Source organism: Myotis brandtii, unplaced genomic scaffold, assembly GCF_000412655.1.
Source record: "Myotis brandtii unplaced genomic scaffold, ASM41265v1 scaffold1234, whole genome shotgun sequence".
NCBI lineage: Eukaryota > Metazoa > Chordata > Mammalia > Chiroptera > Vespertilionidae > Myotis > Myotis brandtii.
The window spans coordinates 68,825-78,534 of NW_005354309.1; the positions used below are offsets into that span (position 1 = coordinate 68,825).

Consider the following 9,710-nt stretch of genomic DNA (forward strand, 5'->3'; position numbering starts at 1 on the left):
TGTATGGTAAATGGGAACATGGCCCCTTCCCATGTGCCAACGCCCCTCCCCCAGTGGGAATAATAGTGAAAGCCATCTGTGAGGGGACCGTGAGACCTTGGGACCCGGCCAGCAAGAAAGGCCAAAGAGAAACTGCTTCTAGATGTGAGCCTGGATTGTAAACAGCTCGTGTTTTGATCTCATGACATCCCCTCCCCCTGCACGCACTGTTTTCCGTACTCTATAGAACCTTGTGCTGGGAAAGTCTGGGTGACAGAGAAACAATCGCACCGGCTGGCCGCAGCTGGTGCTGCCCAACTGCGGATTGGCCGGTAAAGTTCACCGGTCCACTGCCACCGGTGCACACGTAAGTCCCAACAAACCTATGTCTTTCACAGCCAGTACTCCAGGTATTTCTTTAGAATCCAAGAACAATATGGTGGGAGGGATGGGGGAGGGGGGTGGAAGCGAGAGAACGAGAGGGAGAGAGGGAGCACGAGAGAGATGGTGGGAGAGACACATCGATCGATTGCCTCTGGAATATGCCTGACCTGGGCCTGTGATTGAACCTGCAACCCAGGTATGTGCTTTTGACCTGGAGTCAAACCCAGGACCTATTGGTGCGCAGGCTGACGCTCTAACCACTGAGCAACCGGTCAGGACACGTGTATTTTATGACTTTATTTTTATTGCATGTTATACAGTCTTTAATTAAGCACATAAAACTGTACTATCCTATATAATAAAGAGGTAATATGCAAATTGACCATCATGCCCTTGCACAAGATGGCCGCCCCCATGTGGTCAAAGGTGGTTGCCCCCATGTGGTCACAAGATGGCCACCACAAGATGGCCAGCAGGGGAGGGCAGTTGGGAGCAATCGGGCTGGCAGGGGAGCAGTTAGGCGTAGATCTGGCTGGCAGGGGAGTGGTTAGGGGGTGATCAGGCTGGCAGGAAGGCGAGTGGTTAGGAGCCAGCAGTCCGAGATTGTGAGAGGGATGTCCGCCTGCTGGTTTACAGGAATGTCCCTGGGATCAGGTCTAAACCGGTGGCTGGATATCCCCCGAGGGACCCCAGATTGGAGAGAGTGCAGGCTGGGCTGAGGGACAACCCCCTCCAGTGCACAAATTTCATGCACCAGGCCTCTAGTTTAATATATTTCCCCATGAACTTTTTGTGAAGTTCAGATCATAGTGTATCATTGACAAATCTTTTGTCTTTCTTCTGGTCCTCCATGCCTTTTGCACAGGCCTTGAAAACAACATCATCATCCCACCTTCTCTTAACTCTGAAGTTGCCTGAGGCTGGGATGGGCCAGTGAGATTAAGGAGAGAGTTTCCACCTGGAATGTCTTCCATATGAATCCTTTCTTCTGCTGCTTTTTGTTCTTGTTCCTTCCTGGCTTGCCCTTCAGCTCTTTCTTTTTTAATTTTTTCTGGTTCTGCAAGAAGCACTGCAGTGTCATCATCATCATCACTCTCCTCTTCAAAATCTTCATCTTCATCTTCCTCATCTGGTAGAGGATCATCTGCCTCGAGGCCACTTTGACACTGAAGAGGGGCTTGTGGGTTCTCAAGTTGGACGACCCCTGTTCTTTTCTCTCGCAGCAACTCTCTCTCTTCTTTTTTTTTTTTTAATATATTTTATTGATTTTTTACAGAGAGGAAGGGAGAGAGATAGAGAGAGTTAGAAACATTGATGAGAGAGAAACATCGATCCGCCGACTCCTGCACATCTCCTACTGGGGATGTGCCCGCAACCCAGGTACTTTTCCTTGACCGGAATCGAACCTGGGACCTTTCAGTCCGAAGGCTGACGCTCTATCCACTGAGCCAAACCGGTTTCGGCAACTCTCTCTCTTCTAATTCTCTTCCGCAGTCCCGGTTCCGAACCTCTTCAGGGGCAGCCTGAGTGTCTGTCTATATTTTATCTTTGTGAGAGGGTAGGTCTCCACTTGAATACTGCTTTGAGAGTTGGCTCAAGTCACCTTCTCCGTTTCCTCTCCCGCCTCTCGCAGGTTCGAAAGTGGGCCCAGCTGCTGTTGTCATCTTTTATGCTTGGCCGAGGTCCCTCCAATTCTCGCTTGTGTAACTTTAAATGGTTAATTTGATGTTATGTTTCACCTCCATAACAATTAAAATAAGCAAAATAAAAAACTTACAGCCATACCAATGCCAGCTACCCTAGTCCCTTTTTCTTTATTTAAAGCGAATCACGTAAGAAAAAGAATAAAGGGGATGGGGGAAGCCCTGGAACATCTCCGAGGGCCGCAGGGATTCTAGGGAAAGTTGCGGGGGGGCCTCCTGGCTGCCTACGATGCCGGCAGCCTCCTATGGAGCTTCTGGCTCCGCTGGCTGCAGGAGCAGTCCCGGCTGCCTGCCCTGCTGCTGGCCACACCTGCCCCTCCTCACAGGCCTCCTGTAATAAGTGACTATTTGTAACAGCCAAAGGTCCGCCTCAGATGGAGGAAGGGACGCGGCACCCTGGCAGCCGTCTCCGGGGGTCTCAAAAGGCCAAGGCCGGGGCGTGTCACAGGTTGGCAACTATTTCCCCATCTGTAGGTCACGGTGAACCTGCGGCAGCGTCTGCAGGCTGCCTGCACTCATGGGCTCCAGCTGGGGTTGAAGAACACAGCCCCCGAGACAGGACTGGTTCACCCATGGATGGAAAATGACGACGTCCTTAGGAGACAGGCTGACAGGAAGCCTGAGAGGGACCAGTCTTAGACCAGACAGCCAGGCATGGGATGCCTCTCCCCGCGATGCCCCACGAGGACGCAGCGCCCCCCTGGAGGGAACACGCTGGAACCATGGGACAGGATTCCAATCAAACCTCTTAGCAGTGGTTCTCAGACACGGCTGTTTACTAGCATCACCTGGAGAGATTTAAACACTGGCGACCTGGGACCCACCCCAGGACATTGAATCAAGTGGCCTAGATGAGGGCCTCGCTGCAGGCAGCCTTGGCGATGTTGCAGGGTCAGTTCTACATCACCAGTAAAGCAAGTATCACAATAGAGCAGCGGTTCTCAACCTTGGCTGCACATTAGGATCACCTGGGAATCTTTTTAAAATCCTGATTTCTGGGCCTCATCCTCCAGAACTTCTGTTTCTTTGTTATGGGGTGGGGCCACAACATTAGTAACAAAGAAACAGAATTTCCGGAGGATGAGGCCCAGAAATCAGGATTTTAAAAAGATTCCCAGGTGATCCTAATGTGCAGCCAAGGTTGAGAACCACTGTACTACGAGTTGTAATCTCTGCTGCTCAAGGGTCTTGCCTTCAATTTGTAAAAGACGCAACACCTGTGATGTGCAATAATAATAAAAAAAAAAACAGTGACGTGCAATAAAACCAGGTGTGCCCAACGTGCATTCTGAGCCGGGAGCTGATTTACAGGAGCGAAGGAGGATAAGGGACAAGTCCGATGACGCAAACTGACAGAGCCAGGGTGTGGAATACTTCTCAAGATGACAGAACCCATTTCTGCAACAGGTCAGAAATATGCGTGAATGTGTGTGTGTGTTGGTGGGGGGCTACTTCTCCAGATTAAAAGGGACTTAAAAGACACAACAACCTCCCCCCCCAAAAAAGACACAACAACCAAATATAATGTGTGGACTTTGGATTTAGAGTCAAACAAACCAACATGTAAATAGACATTTTAAACTATCAGGGAAATGTGATCATGGGCTGGTATCGGATGGAACCAAAGAATTACGGTGAATTTTATTAGCTGTGATGACCTCATGTTCATCATGTAAAATACACACTGAAATTACAGGGGTGAACTGGTGTGAAGTCTGGGATTGACTTTAAAATACTTTAGCAACGAAAAATCAGCTGATGCAAATGTGGCAAAATCTTCACTGTCACATTGGGTGCTGAGGGTACAGGGGTTCAGACACTCTTGTCGGTCTGGAGTTCTTTTCTACAAAAGAGTTTCAGAGTGTTGTTAGAAGTCCCAAACCTTGAACGTCCTGCTGGCTCTGCCTCTCCTCTCTCAACTGTCTCCCCAATAAGTGCAGGCTTACCTCCGTTTATTGTGCTTCATGTTGCAGTTTTTACAAATTGAGAGCAAGACCCTACACCTGTGGAAAGATTGCGACCAGCTTAATTGAGATACTCGCTCTATGACAGTGGTCTGGAACCGAACCCACAATATCGCTGAGCTATGCCTGTACCTGCCATGTGACCAAACCTGAAGGAGGGTGATAGGCTGAGAAGTAAAAAAAAAAAAGTCAGATGCTTGTTCACGCCTTCCCACCTGTGGCTCGGACATCAGTTTAGAAGGGCTTGTTGCCCTGGCCAGTGTGGCTCAGTTGGTTGGGCGTCGTCCCATGCACCAAAAGGTGGCTGGTCCGATTCCCAGTGGGGGGAGTGCAGGAGGCAGTTAATCAATGTTCCACTGTCACATGGATGTTTCTCTCTCTCCCTCTCCCTCACTCCCCTTCTCCCTCTCCCCCTCTCCCCCTCTCCCTTCCTCTCTCTAAAATCAATTTTTCAAAAAGGTCCTTGGTGAGGATAAAAAAAAAGAAGGCCCTAGCCGGGTTGGCTCAGCGGATAGAGCGTCGGCCTGTGGACTGAAGAGTCCAAGATTCGATTCCGGCCAAGAGCACATGCTCCGGCTGTGGGCTCGATCCCCAGTGGGGGACATGCAGGAGGCAGCCAGTCAAAGATTCTCATCATTGATGCTTCTATCTCTCCCTCTTCCTTCCTCTCTGAAATCAATAAAAATATATTTTTTTTAAAAAGAAGAAGGGCTCGTGGTGTCAGGGTCGAGCAAATCTGGAAAAGCCTACTGGGCACACGTGGGTGATTACGGCTGAAGACGCTCCAAGGCCAGGCCTAAGGCCAGCGCTGGAGGTGCCACGGGCACAGCACCTAAGGAGGCACTCCATCTCTGAGACGGACCCTGCGCTTGCTGGACCCCAAGAGGGAGTGTCTCCTTAAAACCTGTGCCCGAGGGACCTCACTTGCCTTACCCTGGTCCAGGGCCTAGTGCACTGAGTGCTCAATTCAACGTCCAGAAAACTAGGGAACTGGACAAGCTCCCAGGGCCAACCAGGCGATCCTGCCCTCCCCGCACTGAGGGAAGGGGACGGGCGTCTCATCGGGAGGCCTCGGCTTCCTATGCTAACGAGGCAGGTGCACGTTCTAGGGATGGAACTCCCTAGAGCCCCACCGCCCTGACTTCAGCCACTGCCCACCATCTCTACCGAGCAGCAAGCGCGTTCCTGTGCAGACTGCACCACCTCCTGCAGCTTCTCAGAACAAAAGCAAACTGGCCAGCAGTCTGGGTAAGACCAGTCTCGAACCGAACCTCGGGCGCCCTCTGCTGGCCTCTCTGATCACGACAGCTGGCACTGAGGCCATGCTGGCCTGGCCTGAAAATGGAAATGATCAGACTAAATTTTAAGAGGAAGGGAGAACTGGAAAATGTTCATATTAGACTCAAGTGTCTTTTGGCTCTGAGAGACGCGCTCACCCAGGCACCAGGCTATGTGGGTCCTGGGCCAGCTCCATCCCAGCAGCCTCAGAGCCTTGATCGTCCCCACACAGCCACACCGGGGACTGGGAATGCTTTCACGAGGTTTGGTTTTTCCCTAACTGTCCTGAGCAGCATCGTTCCCATTTGCAGATGAGGAAGTGGAGGCATGGAGATGTCCCAGGTCAGTCACAGAGCTAGTGTGAAAGCTGGGGTTCAAACCCCACGTTTTAAAAAGCATTCAGTACAGCATTATTTTTTTTTTATTTTAAAATATATTTTATTGATTTTTTACAGAGAGGAAGGGAGAGAGATCGAGAGTTAGAAACATCGATGAGAGAGAAACATCGATCAGCTGCCTCCTGCACATCTCCTACTGGGGATGTGCCCGCAACCCAGGTACATGCCCTTGACCGGAATCAAACCTGGGACCTTTCAGTCCGCAGGCTGACGCTCTATCCACTGAGCCAAACCAGTTTCGGCTGTACAGCATTATTAACTGTGCCCACCAAGCTATCCGTTACATCCCCAGGACTTATAACTTGAAGTTTGTACCTTTTGACTCCCTTGACCCATTTCACCAACCCCACCTCAGACCCCCACCCTCTGGCAGCAACCAATTTGACCTATGAGCTCCTTTTCTTTCTTTTTTAGATTCCACATATGAGATCATAGGGTACTTGTCTCTGTCAGGCTTGTCACTCAGCTTAATACCCTCACGGTCCATCCATGTTGTTGCAAATGGCAAGCTTTTCTTCCTCCCCCACCCCCCTCACCAGTTTTCCCAAGGGGTTGATTTGGGCCGACCAGGGCACAGGGAGGCCCGGCACCTAAACGATGCTGGGCTTCTTGGTGGTGAGGCCTGGCATGTGCTGGGGAAGGACCAGGTGAGGCAGTGGGAACTTGACCTTGGAGTCACGGAATCGGTTGACCGCTGGTGGGCCGACACTGCTGGCTGCGATCTCCTCCACCTTCATGACCTGGATTGAGTGGGCAGGGGGGTCATGCGGGAAGGGGGTGTCTCCGTAGCACTGGGTGGTGGCACCCCCGTGGTCAGGTCCCAGTACTCCCAGTACATGTTGTGGGTGCCACTGCACATGGTAGCGTAGCCAGATGACAAAGTGTTTTGCCCGAAGGGGGCATTTTTCAAACACCTGCCCACAGCAGACGATTTCTCCTGAAGATTTCTTCATTTTCTTCAGTTGAGACGCCAAGTACCAGAAGCAAGACTTGGCAATGACGTGGTTAGGCGCAAAGACACACGTGTGGTAGAGGGACCGTGTGCGGCGCCTGGTGGTGGGCAGGCAGCACCCCCACCCTGTGCTCCAGCAGCGTGCCCACCGCCCTCACAGCATCCTCTTTCCTTTTGCCGCCGCCCACAAAAGAAAGATTTCCTTCCTTCTTTTTATGGCCAGATATTCCGTGGCATGTATATACATTTTCTTTATCCATTCATTTGTTGATGGATAGATATCTAGGTTGTTTCCATATCTTGGCTATTGTAAATAAGGCTGTAATGAACATGAGGGTGCAAATATCTTTACAAGCTAGTGTTTACTTCAGATAAACACCCAGAAGTAGAGTTGCTGGGTCATATGGTAGTTCTATTTTTAATAATTTTAAGGAAACTCCATACAGTTTTCTATAGTTGCTGTACCAATTTACATCCCCACCAACATGTGTTACTTCTTGTCTTTTTGACAATAGCCATTCCCACAGGTGGGAGTTGCTATCTCATTGTGATTTTGATTTGCGTTTCCCTGATGGTTAGTGATGTTGAGCACACTTTTATGCACCTGTTGGCCGACTATATGTCTTCTTTGGAAAAATGTCTCTCCAGATCCTCTACCCATTTTTTGTTTTTATTATTATTTTTTATTGTTTATAAATACAGTGGGGGCCTTGACTTACAAGTGTCCCGACTAACGAATTTTTCGAGATACGAGCCGTCTCTCGGCCGATTTTTTGCTTTGAGTTGCGAGCTAAAATTCGGGTTACGAGCCAGCTTCAGATACCCCACCGCTAGTTGGAACAGCGAACATCACAGTGAACGCCACAACATCAGCCCAGCATCACGTGTCTCACTCGTTCACTTTAAGATTTGACATACGAGTAATTTGAGTTACGAGCTCTGTCACGGAATGAATTAAACTCGTAAGTCAAGGCCCCACTGTATTACATATATCCCTTTTTCCCCCGATTGACTCCCCCTCCCCATTTTTTAATTGGATTGTTTGTTTTTTGCCATGGATTGTATGAGTTCTCTATATATTTTTAACATTAACCCCTCATGAGATATATAATTGCAAATATTTCCTCCCATTCATCAGGTTGCCTTTTCATTTTGTCAGTGGCTTCCTTTGCTGTGAAGCTTTTATTTTGATGTAACCCCCTTGTTTGTATTTCTTTTGTTGCCCTTGTTTTCCATGTCAAACCCAAAAAATCATCAGCAAGACCGATGGTAAGTGCTTACTGCCTGTTTTCTTCTAGGAGTTTTCTGAATTCAGGTCTTACATTTAAGTCTTTAATCCATTTTGAGTTGATTTTTGTGTATGGTGTAAGATAGTGGTCCGGTTTCATTCTTTAAAAAAAAAAAAGACTTTTTAAATTGATTTTAGAGAGAGAGAAAGGGAGAGGAAGAGAGAAACATCGATGTGAAAGTGATAAATCAATTAGCTGCCTCCACCACACCCTTTACCCGGGATCAAACCCGGGCATGTGCCCTGACTGGGAATTGAACCTGCAGCCTCTCAGTGCATGGGACGATGCCCAGCCGAGTCACACCAGCCAGCGCCAGTTTAATCCTTTTGCATGTGGCTGTTCAGTCTCCCAACACCATTTACTGACTATCTTTTACCTGTTGTATTATTTTTGGCTCCTTTGTTGTAAATTTAATTGATCATATACTAGTACCAGTATGTGTGGGGCTATTTCTGGTCTCTCTTCTGTTCCATTGATCTACGTGTCTGTTTTTGTGCCAATATCATACTATTTTGATTACTATAGCCTGTAATATAGTTTGAAACCAGGGCACGTGGTGCCTCCAGCTTTGTTCTTTTAAGATTATTTTGGCTATTCGAGGTCTTTTGGGGTTCCATACAAACGTCATGATTGTTTTATGTGAAAAATGTCATTGGGATTTTAATAGGGGTTGCATTGGATCTGTAGATTGTTTTGAGTAGTATGGACATCTTAACAATATTAATTCTTCCAATCCAGGAGCACAAACATCTTTCCATTTATTTATGTCCTCTTCAATTTCTTTCATCAGTATCTTGTAGTTTTTAATGTACAGGCATTTCACCTCCTTGGTTAAATTCATTCCTACATATTGTCCTCTTTTTTTAAAATATATTTTTATTGATTTCAGAGAGGAAGGGAGCGAGAGATAGAAACACCAATGATGAGAATCATTAATTGGCTGCCTCCTGCATGCCCCCATTGGGGGATTGAGCCTGGCACCCTGGCATGTGCCCTGACCAGGAATCAAACAGGGACCTCCTGGTTCATAGGTCAACATTCAACCACTGAGCCATGCCAGCTGGGCCCAACATATTTTTCTTGATGCAATTTTAAATGGATTTGTTTTCTTAATTTCTCTTTCTGATAGTTTGTTAATAACTATCAGAAAGTTTATGGAAACACAACAGATTTTTGTATGCTGATTTTGTATCCTGCAAATATACCAAATTCATTTATTAGTTTTAACAGTTTTTTGTTTTGGTGGAATATTCAGGGTTTTCTATATATACTAGGGTCCAGTGCACAAATTCGTGCACCTTGAAAGGAACTGTGGGCCATGAGGCTGCGGTAGGCACAGGGGCGGGTCTCGGCCCATCATCCGTGCCCCCCACCGGGCCCCTCCCACCGTGGCCCCCAGTCCGGTCTGCCGGCAGCCCTGCTCCTGCCGCAGCTCCCACGTGCTGACGGTGCACGTGCCGCTGAAAGCAGAGTGGCTGGGGCCAGCACCAGCAGTGGGTGCAAGTGGGGCCGTTGCTGTCAGCAGGTGTGAGCAGCAGCAGCTGGATCGGCCCTCAGGAGCAGGGGGAGGTGGAGAAGCCCTCAGGGGCAATCAGAGCCAGCAGCCGCTGCTTGCACCCGCTGATGGCGCCGAGTGATCGGGACCGATCAATGATTCTCTCTCATCATTGATGTTTCTTTCTTTCTTTTTTAAAAATATATTTTATTGATTTTTTACAGAGAGGAAGGGAGAGGGATAGAGAGTTAGAAACATCGATGAGAGA

General features: G+C 48.5%; 2 pseudogenes; both read right to left on the minus strand.

Moving 5' to 3' along the window:
- Positions 1 to 371: 371 nt before the first annotated feature.
- LOC102251173 lies at positions 372 to 2,032 on the minus strand (annotated as a pseudogene).
- Positions 2,033 to 6,262: 4,230 nt separating this feature from the next.
- LOC102251458 lies at positions 6,263 to 6,918 on the minus strand (annotated as a pseudogene).
- Between the last annotated feature and the right edge of the window lie 2,792 nt (positions 6,919 to 9,710).